Source organism: Furipterus horrens, unplaced genomic scaffold, assembly GCF_987537825.1.
Source record: "Furipterus horrens unplaced genomic scaffold, mFurHor1.1.pri manual_scaffold_1, whole genome shotgun sequence".
Lineage (NCBI taxonomy): Eukaryota > Metazoa > Chordata > Mammalia > Chiroptera > Furipteridae > Furipterus > Furipterus horrens.
In genome coordinates this window covers 40,833,484-40,847,004 of record NW_028327171.1, presented here as the reverse complement: position 1 = coordinate 40,847,004, position 13,521 = coordinate 40,833,484, and the positions used below count along the sequence as shown (strand labels likewise).

Here is a 13,521-nt window from a genome sequence, read left to right as displayed (position 1 = left end):
TCTCCCCCGCCGCTCCGGAGCTGCCCGGCCGGGCCCGAGCCCTGCCTCGCCGGCGGCCCCAGCCCCAGCGGCCGCGGCGGCAGCGGCAGCCCGAGACCTCAGTGGCCGCAGCGGCGGCACCGGAACTGCCGCTTTCTCCTTCTCGTTCCCTCTCCTGCCTAGCCTCCGTCACACGCCCCCACCCCCCGTCTCCTTTCTCTGTCACCCCTGGGTTTTTTTTTCCCTTTGGTTTCCAGAATAAACTTTATTGGTCTCCTTTTCCGCTCACATCGTGTAAACAAACAACGAACTCATCCCCACCCCCTTGACTCCCCCCCTCCTCTTGCAGAGGAGGGTAGGAGCTAAGAAGGGGCCGGGCCTACAACGCCCCGGAAGCAGATGTGCAAAAGGGGAAGTAAAATTGCGGAGGCCAGGAGGGGGAAGTGGGTAAATCGGGTAACAATGTGCTGGTGCGGTTGCGCCTTGCTTTTCCGCCCGAAGTTCGGGTGGTGTTGGGGTTGTTTTTCTGGAGTGCATGTATTAATTGCTTAGCCTATTGTAGTGAGGTGTGTGTCATCCTAGGACGGTATAGGTGTCGTGTATCGGTTTCTATGAGCATCAGGCGGCCTGAGGTAGGGATAAAGAAAGGGGGGGCGGGTATAGGGAGCAGGTGAGTTCATTCACTTTATGCCCATAGAGGAAATGGCATTTCCTCTTATTTGGGGGCGAGAGAAGGGGCGCGGTGGCTAACCGCCGCTGGTCGGTGGCTAACCAGAAGTGGTTATAGATACTAGAAAGGCCTTTTACAAAACGTTCAAGGTAAAGTTAAATTGTAGCCCATTCCGAAAGAGGAATGCACTGCCACAAGCCCTCTGCAATCCTTTGACTCAAGGGGGAGACCTTTTGCAATGCCCCCTCCGCCCCTCTTTTCTTTCCTTTTTTTTCAGATTAGAATCAGCTTGTATGATTCAATTCTGACTATTTAGAAGGCGTGCCTTTTTTCCGCGTAGTTCCCAGGGAGACTTCAGACAAGACATCTTGGCTATAGATCACATTCAAGGTGTTGCTTTGGTACTGTGTACCAAAGAAGCCTCATTTTGCTTGAGAACCCTATAATGCGATTTGTTGCCTTTTGAGATCACAATTGATTAGGGCCCGGTTTTCTCCGTGTTTCTCCCCCTAGTGGTCTTTCATTGTACTGAAGAGGGGAGCAGTGATAAAGTCCTCAAACGTTGGTTCTCTTGAATTTTTAATGAGTAGAGGTCTTGGAAGTGACCCACCCCAGAAATGTTACAGCCCAACTTGTCAAGCAGAGCTAAAACCTGGCGCTACACGTTCATACCCCATCATAAATGAGATGCATTCCTCTATGTGGTCATAGTTTCATCTGATTGAATTTCTGTATTTATTGTATTTTCTTAAGCTCTTGTTTTCATCTCACATTCCAGGGGTACGTTTCTCTAAATATTTTTCTCGAACCAATGTTTATTTTTTTTAAATCTTTTAAAAAAATCAGTTTCACAACACTGTAACTCCATAGCAGGCAATTTTTTTTAAAAAATCGAATTACTAGTCAAAGTAAACCTCAAGGCAGCATTTTCCAAATTGTGTTTACAGGCAGAATTTCATGAGAGATTAGTAGGTAGTCCTTAGTGGGGAAAAATTCTACTAGGTATATTTTACTCAAGGTCCTTTGACTGCACAAAGAATGTTTGACAGGAACAGTTGAAATAGCAATTCTCAGACCATATATCAAACAAACAAAAAAATGGAATACTTCAGAATTAAAGAATTGCAGCCTAAGTTTTCAAAATGCCCAAGATGAAACTATTGTTTCATTCTAACACATTGCAAATATAAGTTTCTTGCCTTTTGGATTCATTTCCATGAAAGGAAAGATAACTGAAAATTCAAATTGCATTGTGGACCAAAACATTCTCTAATAGCATTTAAGTCACTACTAATTCATGAAGTAATTTGGAAACAGGTCAAATTGGTTTATGTAGCAATATAATGTGGGTGAGTAAAATTGCCAAGTCAAACTGAAAATACACCAAGGGATAACAGAGTGAGCTACTTTATAGCACATTTTGAATCAGTAATGGTCAGAAAACATAAGGTTTCTTTTGCCTCAGAATGTCCTATGTGCACTTATTTTAAAAAATTTAATGTGTATTCTTGGGCGAAGTGTTCTATAAATGTCAATTATATCAAGTTGGTTTATACTGTTAAGTCTTGTATATTTTTACTGGTTTCCTCTACTAATTCTACAATTTCTGGGAGAGCAGTATTGATGTCTCCAACTATAATTGTGGATTTGTCTATTTTTCCTAACATACTTTATACAATTTGAAGCCCTGTTAGGTTGCACACACATTTAGAATGGTAATGCTTTTTGTTTTTTTAATCCTCCCCTGAGGACTTTTTTTTTTTTTTTTTTTTCATTGATTTTAGAGAGGGAGGGAGGAGGAAGGGAGACAGAGATTGAGAGAGAGAGAGAGAGAGAGAGATTGGTTGCCTGCCATTCTTGCCCTGACCAGGATTGAACCTGCAACCTAGGAATGTGCCCTGACTGGGAATCGAACCTTCAACAATTTGGTGTGCAGGAGGATGCTGCAACCAACCAAGCCACATCAGCCAGGGCTAGAATGATATATTTTTGATGAATTGATTTTTTTTTTATCATTATGTACTATTTTTCCTTGTCTCTTGTAATATCTTGTTCTGAAACTCATTTGTTTCACATTAATATAAACACTCCAGCTTTCTTTTGATTAGCTTTTCTCTGATATAGTATCTTTTCCGACTTTTTTATTCATCTTTCTATGTTGTTATATTGAAAATGGTTTACTTGTAGATAACACATAGGTCTTTTTTTAAAAATTCCAATCTTATAATCTCTTCTTTTAACTGATATGTTTCGATGATTTACATTTAATGTAATTATACAGTTGGAATTAGGCCTATTATTTTTTATTCGTTTTCTGATTTTCCTTACTTTTTTCCTATTTTTACTTTCCTCCCTTCTTTTGAATTGTTGGAATTTTTTTATATGTTTTATTGATTATGCTGTTACAGTTGTCCCAGTTTCTTTTCCCTTTGCTCCCCTCCACCCAGCAACCCCCCTCCCTTCAGCAGTCCGCGACCCTTAGTCCATGTCCATGGGTTGTGGATAAAGCTCTTAACATCCCCCTGTCTATTCCCCACCCTCCTACCTTGCTTCTTAATTCCTGTACCATTTCCTTCCCTCTTTCCCTCCCCCCACCTAATTGCCCTCCCCCCCACATGCTCCTTGTACCTATGATTTTGTTCCCACTCTAGTTGTCTGCTTAGTTTACCTTTGTTCCATTCCCTAGCTTCTGTTGTTGATAGTTGTGATATTGTTTTCTTTTTCTTTTTTTTTTTTTTTTTTTGAGCAACAAAGCGAAGCATTTATTCACGAGTCTGCAGTCAGGCGCACAGCCAGGCAGGGGCACATGCGGCCGTTTTCATTTTAATGTTCATAGTTTTGATATCCTTTTTCTTAAATAAGTCCCTTTAACATTTCATATGATAATGGCTTGGTGATGATGAACTCCTTCAGCTTTACTTTGTCTGAGAAGCACTTTATCTGCCCTTCCACTCAGAATGACAGCTTTGCTGGATAGGGTAATCTTGGTTGTAGGTCCTTGCTTTTCATCACTTTGAATACATCATGCCAGTCCCTTCTTGCCTGCAAAGTTTCTTTTGAGAAATCAGCTGACAGTCTTATAGGTACTCCTTTGTAAGTAATTCTCCTCTTCTCTCTTGCTGCTTTTAAGATTCTTTCTTTATCCTTAACCTTTTGCATTTTGATTATGATGTGCCTTCACATGGTCCTCCCTGGGTCTAGTTTGTTTGGAACTGTCTGTGCTTCCTGGACCCGTATGTCCATTTCCTTCCCCCGTTAGGGAAGTTTTCCTTCATTATTTTTTCACATAATTTTTCAATTTCTTGCTCTCCCTCTTCACCTTCTGGCAACCCTATGATTCGGATGTTGGCTTGTTTATAGCTGTCCCAGAGGTTTCTAAGCCTGTCCTCACTTTTTAAAATTATCATTTCCTCCTTCTGTACTGGTTGACTCTTTGTTTCCTCATTATGTTCCAATTTGTTGATTTGAACCCTGGTTTCCTTTCCTTCACCATTTATTTCATATGGATTTTCCTTCATTTCAGCCAGGATAGCCTTCATTGTTTCCCTGTCCTGTTTAATCTTTGTTGTTAGAGTTGTAAGCATCCTAATCACCAATGCCTTAAACTGTGCTTCTGTTAAGTTATCTATCTCCTCATCCGTTAGGTGTGCTATCTGCTCATTGCTTAGTTATGCCACTGGGACCTTGATTTGCCCCCGCTTCAGGGTTGTACTTCTCTGTCTCCTCATCTTCCTGTGTTTTCCCCTGTGATTTGGGCTAGGGCTCTCTCACCTCTTACATTATAGGGGGGCGGAGCCTTAGGTATTCGTCAGTACAGGGCGACCCTTTTCACCTTGTTGTGACGCTGTATGTGAGGGAAGGGTCCAAGAGGGAACAATGCCACTTGCTTAGCACTTGCCCTTTTTCCAGGCACTTCTCCCACTTTTGTATGGGACTGGCACCTCTCTAGCTGTTGCCCTGACTGTCGTTACCAGAGTAGGTGGGCCTGTGGACATTCTAGGACCGTGGGGGCTCTTTAAACAAGAGGACTCTGCTGAGAGACCAGCAGTTTCTTCCTCCACCCCAACGCCCACTGGTTTGCACAGTCAGAAGCGATGAGGCTTGATTCTCCCTGGCACTGAGACCATGATCTGTAGGGTCTGGTCAGGAGCTGGGAACGCTCCCCAAGTGTTCCTCCCAATTTTTTAAAATGTGTAACTCTGCTTTCCACCAGCCTGCCATTGCTGCCACCACACCGCCTTCTCTCCGCTCTGGCTTCACCCCTCCTACCTGTCTGAATGAGTATTTCTTCTTTATATCTTTGTTTGTTGGATTTCTATGCAGCTCGATTTGCTGGAACTTCTGGTTGTTTCTAGTTTTGAGGTAGTTGTATTCCTTCTTAGTTGTGGAGGGAGACCCAGCGTGTCTGTCTATGCCTCCATCTTGGCCGGAAGTCTCTGTTTGAATATTTTTAATATTATATTTTAATGTATATATTGTCTTTGAATACAGCTGTCTCTTTTGTAGTTGCTCTGTGGCTTAAATATAAATATCTAAACTTTCACAGGTAGTGAGTGTTAATATTACACCACTTCAAGTAAAATGTAGAGATACCTTCCTACCATATAGGTTCCTCTGTCCCCACTCCCTACTAACTTTTATGTCCTAGTTGATATACTATTATATTTATTTATTTTGAAAACTTTTATAAAAGTTTATTTGAGCCAAACTGATGACATATGTCAGGGAGTAAGTTCTCAAATGCTCCAGAGGGTAAGTTTTGTAGCTTCTTTTATGCTCTTGAAAATGATGAGGGAATGTACTTGGAGGTTGGAGAAAGCAAGGTGGGATTGGATTACAGAATAGTTAACAAGATTATGTACTTCTTGAGGGCTAATGCCTCCTTTGAAGGGTATTACTTACGGCGTTTCAAAGGTATGTAATCTAGATGCACAAGAACAATGGACAGGGCTGGCTTAAAACCTTTCACTAAAAAAGTTATAGGCCTGGATTGTGACTACCCACTATGACCTTCCTAGTTAGGAGTTTATGACCAGATCACCTTTTGAGGTTACTTTCCATAGAACCCTTTTTTTTTTTTTTTTTCATCCACACTTAGCCCCTTTTGATCATACATCAATATGAAGGATGCTTTGGTAAGCAACCTTTTGGTCCGATAGTGTGTTCTCACAGAGCTAGGAGGGCTCATTTCTAGGACATGTCAGTATTGACATTGTGTTGTTGACTATTGGTGATGGGACAATACTATAGCCATGGGAGCTGAGTTGAGGCTGAATTTTTTCCAAAAGGGAAAAGCAGGTAAATGAAAGGCAGTCAGGTCTTATGCCCTTCATTATGAAAAAAACATTGAATCATTTCTAGCCTGGGAAATACCATATCAGAGTTTTGCCTTCTACCTCATTTTTTTGTATTTGGCATCTAGTATAACATTTACATAAGCCATAAAAAGAGTATTAAAAGTTATCTTATACATGTCCAGTAATCATAAACTGCTGGACAATATAGAAAAATCAAAAAACAAGTGTAACTATTATTATGACTAGTATCATTAAAGATAAACAAATGGATTCTTTTTTTAAAGTATATTTTATTGACTGTGCTGTTACAGTAGTCTTAATTCCTTTTCTCTTTGTTCCCCTCTGCCCAGTACCCCCATTCCCTCCAGCAATCCCATCCCCCTTAGTTCATGTCCATGAGTTGTGCATATAAGTTCTTTGGCTTCACCCTTTCCTATGTTATTCTTAACTTTCCTCCTACCTCCAACTATTTAGTACCTACCAAATTTGCTTCTTAATCACTGCACCATATCCCCATTTCTCCTTCCCCCTCCCAACTGATAACCTTCCAAATGATCCAATACCTATGATTCTGTTCCTATTCTGGTGTTCTTAGTTTCATTTGTTTTGATTTTTTTTTTTACATCTGTTGTTGATAGTTGTGAGTTTGTTGTTATTTTAATGTTCATAGTTTTGATCTTCTTTTTAAAAAATAAGTCACTTTAACATTTCATATAATAAGGGCTTGATGATGATGAACTCCTTTAGCTTTACCTTGTTTGGGATGCACTTTATCTGCCATTCCATTCTAAATGATAGCTTTGCTGGATAGAGTCATCTTGATTGTAGGTCTTTGCTTTTCATCACTTTAAATACTTCTTGCCAGTCCCTCCTTGCCTGAAAAATTCCTTTTGAGAAATCAGCTTATAGTCTTCTAGGAACGCCCTCATAGGTTGTTCTTCTCTTGCTGTTTTTAAGATTCTCTCTTTATATTTAAACTTTGGCATTTTAATGATGATATATATGTCTTGGTGTGGTCCTCTATGGGTCTAGCTTGTTTGGGACTCTGTGCTTCCTGAATCCGTATGTCCATTTCCTTCCCCCATTAGGGAACTTTTCCTTCATTATTTTTTCATATAATTTTTCAATTTCTTGCTCTTCCTCTTCTCCTACTGGCACTCCTGTAATTCGGATGTTGGCACATTTAAAGTTCTCCCAGAGGTTCCTAAGCCTCTCCTCATTTTTTTCACTTCTTGTTTCTTCATTCTATACTGGTTGACTTTTATTTCTTCTTTATGTTCCAAATCATTGATTTGAACCCCAGTTTTCTTCCTTTCATCATTGGTTTTATGTGGATTTTCCTTTGTTTTACTCAGCATAGCCTTCACTTCTTCCCTTATGTGCTTGCCGTACTCAAGTATATCTGTCAAGTCCGTGAGCATCTTTATCACCAGCGTTTGAATTCTGCATCTGTTAGGTTGGCTATCTCCTTATCACTTAGTTCTCCCACTGGACCCTTGATCTGTTACCCCTTTTGGGCCATACTTCTCTGTCTCTTTAACTTGACAGGCTCCTGTGTTTGCCTCTATGTCTTAGATAGAGCTGTTGCACCTGTTACATTGTAAGGGGTGGGGCCTGAGGTATTCGTCAGTGCCAGGGGACCCATTTCACCACATTGTGGCACTGTATATGGGGGAAGGGTCTGAGAGGGAACAATGCTGCTTGCTCAGCACTTGCCCCTTTTCCAGGTACTTCTCCCACTTCCTGTATGGGACTGGTGCCTCTTTAGCTGTTGCCCTAGTATTGTTTTCCTGAGTGGGTGAGTCTGCAGATGTTCTAGGACTGTGGGGCCTCTAAATAAACAGACTCCACTGAGAGACTGGCAGTTTCTTCCTCTGCCCCAACCCCCATTGGTTTTCACAGTCAGAAGAAATTAGGCTTTATTTTTCCTGACACTGGAACCATGAGCTGCACAACCTGGTGTGGTGCTGCGATCACTCCCCAGGTGTCTCTTCCTAGTTTTTTAAATGTGTAACTGTGCTTTCCACCGCCTCCTGCATACCTCATCCACTGTGCCAGGCTCTGCCCCTTTTTCCTGTCTGGATATTTCTTCTTTATATTTTTGCTCATCAGACTTCCATGCAGTTCATTTTCTGGAACTTCTGGTTGTTCTCAGTTTTGAGGTAGTTGTATTCCTTCTTAGTTGTGGAGGGAGATGCAGCATGTCTGCCTGTGCCTCCATCTTGGCCCAAAGTCCCTCCAAATGGATTCTGAGTTCAATATCAATTCATTGGTATCCAGGCCTTGTTGATCTCTCAGGATAGCTATCTACCTCTGATGGCAGCAGGTTCTTATCCTCAAGGAGTCTTTGATGTTTGCAGACTATTGTAGGTGTCCATTTAAGGTTAGGAGCCTGATAAGTTCTCTTCCAATGAGGCTGGAGAGTGTCTTTTATTTGAAGTTCTTTCCAACAGACAAAATCTCCAGGTGGCAGTTAAGTGATTTTTACTCTTTGTGTGTTGTGCTGGAGGTTTAAGGTTTGAGCCCTTCATATAATTGCTTGAGACAACCACACAGAGGTGGGCAGGGAAGTGCTGGTGTCACTGTCCCCTTCGGGAACAGCATAAATGATGTTTACAGTCTTTGTCTCCTGGGAGCTCTCGGTGAAAGCAAGTGATTACCAACTTGGCATTTTCATGAAGTGACTCTATCAAACCTTAGCAATAGTGTAAGATGTCTCTTTCCCATAATATCAGCTCATCAATTCCTTCATATAAGGCCAGCTTAAATGCATTATGGTGGTGCCAAAGAGCCAGGGAGAACCAAGCAGCCACCTTGGGTTTTCTATAGCTCCAACTTGTTCATTTAATTTACAACTATTGTTTACCTACACAATATACCCTTATTTTTATTAAACCCAGGCCAAAAAAGAGACATGTTTGTTTTACTTAAACCAACAAACTTAAACTAGGTTTCATTTACTAAGGACTAATTTTAGATCATGTAAACTTGAAAAGCATGATTTAGTTTCTATTTTTCTAAGAATTTTAGAATATTTAATCCTTACAATCACTTGCCTTTAAATTCATTTTAACAGTACCATGTGGAGGTAGAAAATTATCTCACACTTACAACACACACACACACACACAGACACACATAGACACAAACAGAATAGTTGGATCCAAATTTTGTTTTGGAGACATTTACAATTTATGTATGTCCTTGACAACTCAAGTTGCAATAAGGACACCCATTTTTAATACTATAAAGAATTGGGTTAGCACCTAAAGGACATCATAGGTTGACCCACTTATCTAAATCCTCTTTTTGAAGCTTTGAGAGACCAATTAAACATGTTTCCATTCTTTCTGCCTAATATTAAAGATGGATTTTTCTAAGTATGCATGCAAAAGATTAATTTAGAGGTATCAAAGCATCCTCATCTTGGCTATCTTAGTATGAATACCAATGGAAGGCTGACTTTCATGAGACTTATTGGCCTCAAAGGTACAATTTTTCATGTTATTTATGAGATCTGTAGAGACAGAACAAACTTTTAGGGGAAAACCAGCCCTTATGTCCATATTTCTAGATGACCCACTGCAGTGAATATACTTATATAACTGCTTTATACCCTAGAGAAAATTTTTCTCAGGCAACCCTACAAAGATTTTTAGTCACCTAAGAATACTTGAGCAAGGGCCAATGAGAGCTTACTGGACTCTGCCTAAACCAGGATGCTTTCCAAGGCCCAGAACACTCTCTCAGGCCCCTCTCTGAAGTTAAACCTATTCTAAGGTGCTCTGCCCTTCTCCCTGCAGTTCCACCACTGGCTTCTCCAGTATTAGCTGTGCTACATACTGGATGATTCATGGTGCCCATCTCTCCCACTCTAGATTCGGGGATGTGAACAACTTCTGTCACCCCATTGGCTATTTGGGTTGGGGAAGCAAATGTCCTTTCTCTTTCAGAGCTAAAAAAGTTCAACCTCTCATTTAACCAGCAAAGCCAAAATTAAAAGCAGCAACCCATTTTTTTCTTCTCTTTTTGCCTCCCCTGGGTTATCCCAACCCTATCCACCCCAAGGATTTTCTAAGAACAGCTCAAATAAAGTCATGGCCTGCTACTTAAAGCAAGGAGGTCCCAAAGTCCAAGAAAAACTCACCCCAGTTCACCCGATATGAAGTAGGGAGCTGGTAGGGCATGATGGGCCCTTGCTTTTACCTAGCACTGGGTTTTGGTTCACAGGGTTCTTTTGGGTGGGCTTTTTTGGAATTGTGCTGACTATGCCAAGTAACTGTCAACAGAAGAAACATCCAAACCTGTAGAGAAGTTTTATAAGCATTTATATAAGTCAAACTGACCATATATGACAGGGAACAAAATCTCCAATTCTCCCCCATATTATATTTAACAGTCTGTTATGCTTTAGTGAAATCTATTGTTTTTATCAAAGAAAATAAAACATTACAATAAAGCTAAAGTATCATTTGACCCCCCTGCCCAAGTCCCATTCCAATTCCCTCTTCCCAAGAACCAACCACTATTTTTAATTTGGTATTTTTTTCTTCTTAGTTTCACTTGCACTTTTCATACTTTTACCTCCCTACATATAAAGTAATTTTAATAATAGTGTCGTGTGGTACATTTTCCTTTACAGCTTTTTCTACACAACATTGTCTTTGAAATTTATCTGTGTTGATGTATGTTGATCTAGTTTATTTTAAAAGCTTGGCACACTCCTTTCCCCATCTTCAATTCCTATATTCACTTGATTTACTGGCTAACTTCTTTCAAGTCTTTATCCAAATATCAGTAAGGATTTTCCTGCCCTTCCTTTTGAAAATCACACACACTCTCTCTCCTAGGGCTCCTGTTTTGGCTTCCCAGCTTTGTTTTTCTCCACAGCTCTTATTACCACCTAACATATTAAGTACTTCTTATTTTTGATATCTCCTTCTGTTAGAATAGAAGCTACATGAAGGCAAAGATTTTTTTGTCTGTATTATTAACTGCTACGTCTCCAGTTTTCAGAACAATGTTTGACATGTAGCAGCATTCAATAAATATTTGTTTAAGAAACAAATGAATTTAGTGATGTGCCAGTCAATAAACAACTAGGTTATTTGAATTTTTTCCATATTATAAGCAATGCTGCTTTGGATGTCCTTCTATGTCTCATGAATGAATATGAATGTCTAGGTAGTAGTATGTGCACATTTTCAATTTTAGTAGACTGCTAAGTTGCCTTCCGCAGTTGCTATGCTCATTTATCGTTTTACCAGTTGTGAATTTTTCCTTGTCTTTTCTAATTAATAATGTTAGAATATTTAGCTTTTGCTAATCTATTGAATAAAAACTGACATTCAACTATCAATTTGTTTTTTAAACGAATTATTATTAATAAGTTTCTTTTTGGTCTTGCTCTTTTTTAACATTAAAAAAAATATATATATATATATGGAACACTTCATGAATCTGCATGTCATCCTTGCACAGAGGCCAAGCTAATCTCTGTATATTCCAATTTTAGTATACATGCTGCCTAAGTGAGTACTCTCACTAAAAATATTACATTTTTAAAAAAAACAACAGTACTTTCTCATTTCTTGCATGCTATTTTTGGAGCCAAACACATTAAACTCTTGTTATTTCAGGAATTAGTATTATAGAACTATTTTGCATGTTCTTGATTTAACTGTTACATAGACACATATATACCCTTGCTTTCCCTCATCCTATACTCTCAGTATAATTATAATTTTCAGTTAAGGATCAATATTTACATTTTGACTGTGTTAATATTGTTAACTGCATAGCCAAATAGGGCATGTCTTTCTGTCTTGAAAAGCTTGAATTTTTCTTGAAGAAAATAATTGCATCATTTATCACATATATAATTTTTATATATTGCGAATCAATTTTGTGATGTGCATAATACTTATTCTCTTACCCCAATATATCTGATTAGATACATCAAATAACCCATTAATTCTATTTATTTATTTTTTCTCTCAAACCATGTGTTAGAGCCCTCATCCTACTGCTGCTCCAGTCTGGACTGCTTACTTTTCAGGCTCCTGCTGCCTGGCATCTGAGAATTCCTTTGCTATTTCTTAAAGTCCTTGTTTCTCAGATGCTGTGCTTTCCTCTTTCTTGATTACTTCCTCATTTCAGAGGAGTACTTCTCTAGTAGCTTCCTGAGACAGGGTGAAGGGGAAGTAAATTATCTGAGATTTTAAGTATCTGAAAAGGTTGTTATATTCCAGTGGTTTTCAACACTGGCTACATATTGGAATTACATGGGAGAGTCTTAAAAACAAAAATAAAGTCAAACCACCTTCCGAGGCCCTGCGTCAGACATATTAAAGGAGAATTCTGATAATAGGGTTGAAATTCACCAGGAGAGTCTAATGTGATACAAGGTTGAGAATCAGATTGCTGCAAACTTGAAATGAAGGTTAGGCTGAATTGTAAGATGGCCCTCATCTTCTCTCCATGATGTACACAACATGCATAATCTTCTTCTGTTGAGTGTGGGTGGTAGTGGTATATATGATGAAATATATTTCCCATGAATAAGTTACTAATGAGTTGACTTTGAGTTAGAGAGATTATCCTGGTTGAGTCTAGGTGAGTCCTTCAAGGGAAGGTCTTTAAAGCATCTGAGAGACATTCCCCTGCTGGCCTTGAAAGATGAAGCAAACTGCTGTGTTGTGAGAGGAGGGGGCTATATGGCAAGGGCCTGAGGGAAAGCCATTAGGAATTCGGGCAGTCCCAGGCTGGTAGGTAGCAAGAAAATAAGAACTTCTGTCATATGACCTCAAGGAACTGACTTCTGCCAACAACTCAAATGAGATTGAAAGAAAATTTTGAGTTACAGAGAAGAGCACAGGTTAGGTGACCAGGCTTCTAACCCATAAAAACTATTAAGATTATAAGTGGGTAATTGAGATTATGGAGATTTGCTATGCAGCAATAGAAAACTGTGCATAGAATTCTAGGGGGTGGAGTTAAATTATTTCCCTATGAATTTTAGTTTTCAATAGTTTGTTTTTATTGTATTTTTATCTATTACCATTTATCTCCCCCATTTCCTCTTCCACCTTCACGCACCCTGACCCCGCCCGCAATCACCACACTGTTGTCCATGTTCATGAGTCCTTTTTCTTTTTCCCTCAATCACTCCAACCCCCAACACCAACCCCCAACCCCAGAGATGTAGGTCTGCTCTCTATCTGTGAGTGAAATCATATGGTATTTGTCTTTCTCTGACTGGCTTATTTCACTTAGCAAATGTTCTCCACGTCCGTCCATGTTGCCGCAAAGGGTAAATTTTTCTTTTTTTTTACGGCCAAGTAGTATTCCTTTGTGTATATGTATCATAGCTGTTTTATCCACTTATCTACTGATGGACACTTGGGCTACTTCCTTTATCTTGACAATTGTAAATAATGCTGTGATGAACATAGGGGTGCTTATATTCTTTTGAATTAGTGTTTCTGGTTTCTTTGGATAAACTCCCAGAAGTGGAACCAGTGGGCCATAAGACAGTTCCATCTTTAATTTTTTGAGGTACCTCCACACTGCTTT

At 39.6% G+C, this 13,521-nt stretch overlaps 1 non-coding gene across 1 annotated transcript; it reads right to left on the bottom strand.

The window, feature by feature from the left end:
• Positions 1 to 11,382: 11,382 nt before the first annotated feature.
• Positions 11,383 to 11,485, bottom strand: LOC150020915 (U6 spliceosomal RNA). The gene has a single exon (XR_016513500.1). It is a non-coding gene; the product is annotated as a U6 spliceosomal RNA (small nuclear RNA).
• Between the last annotated feature and the right edge of the window lie 2,036 nt (positions 11,486 to 13,521).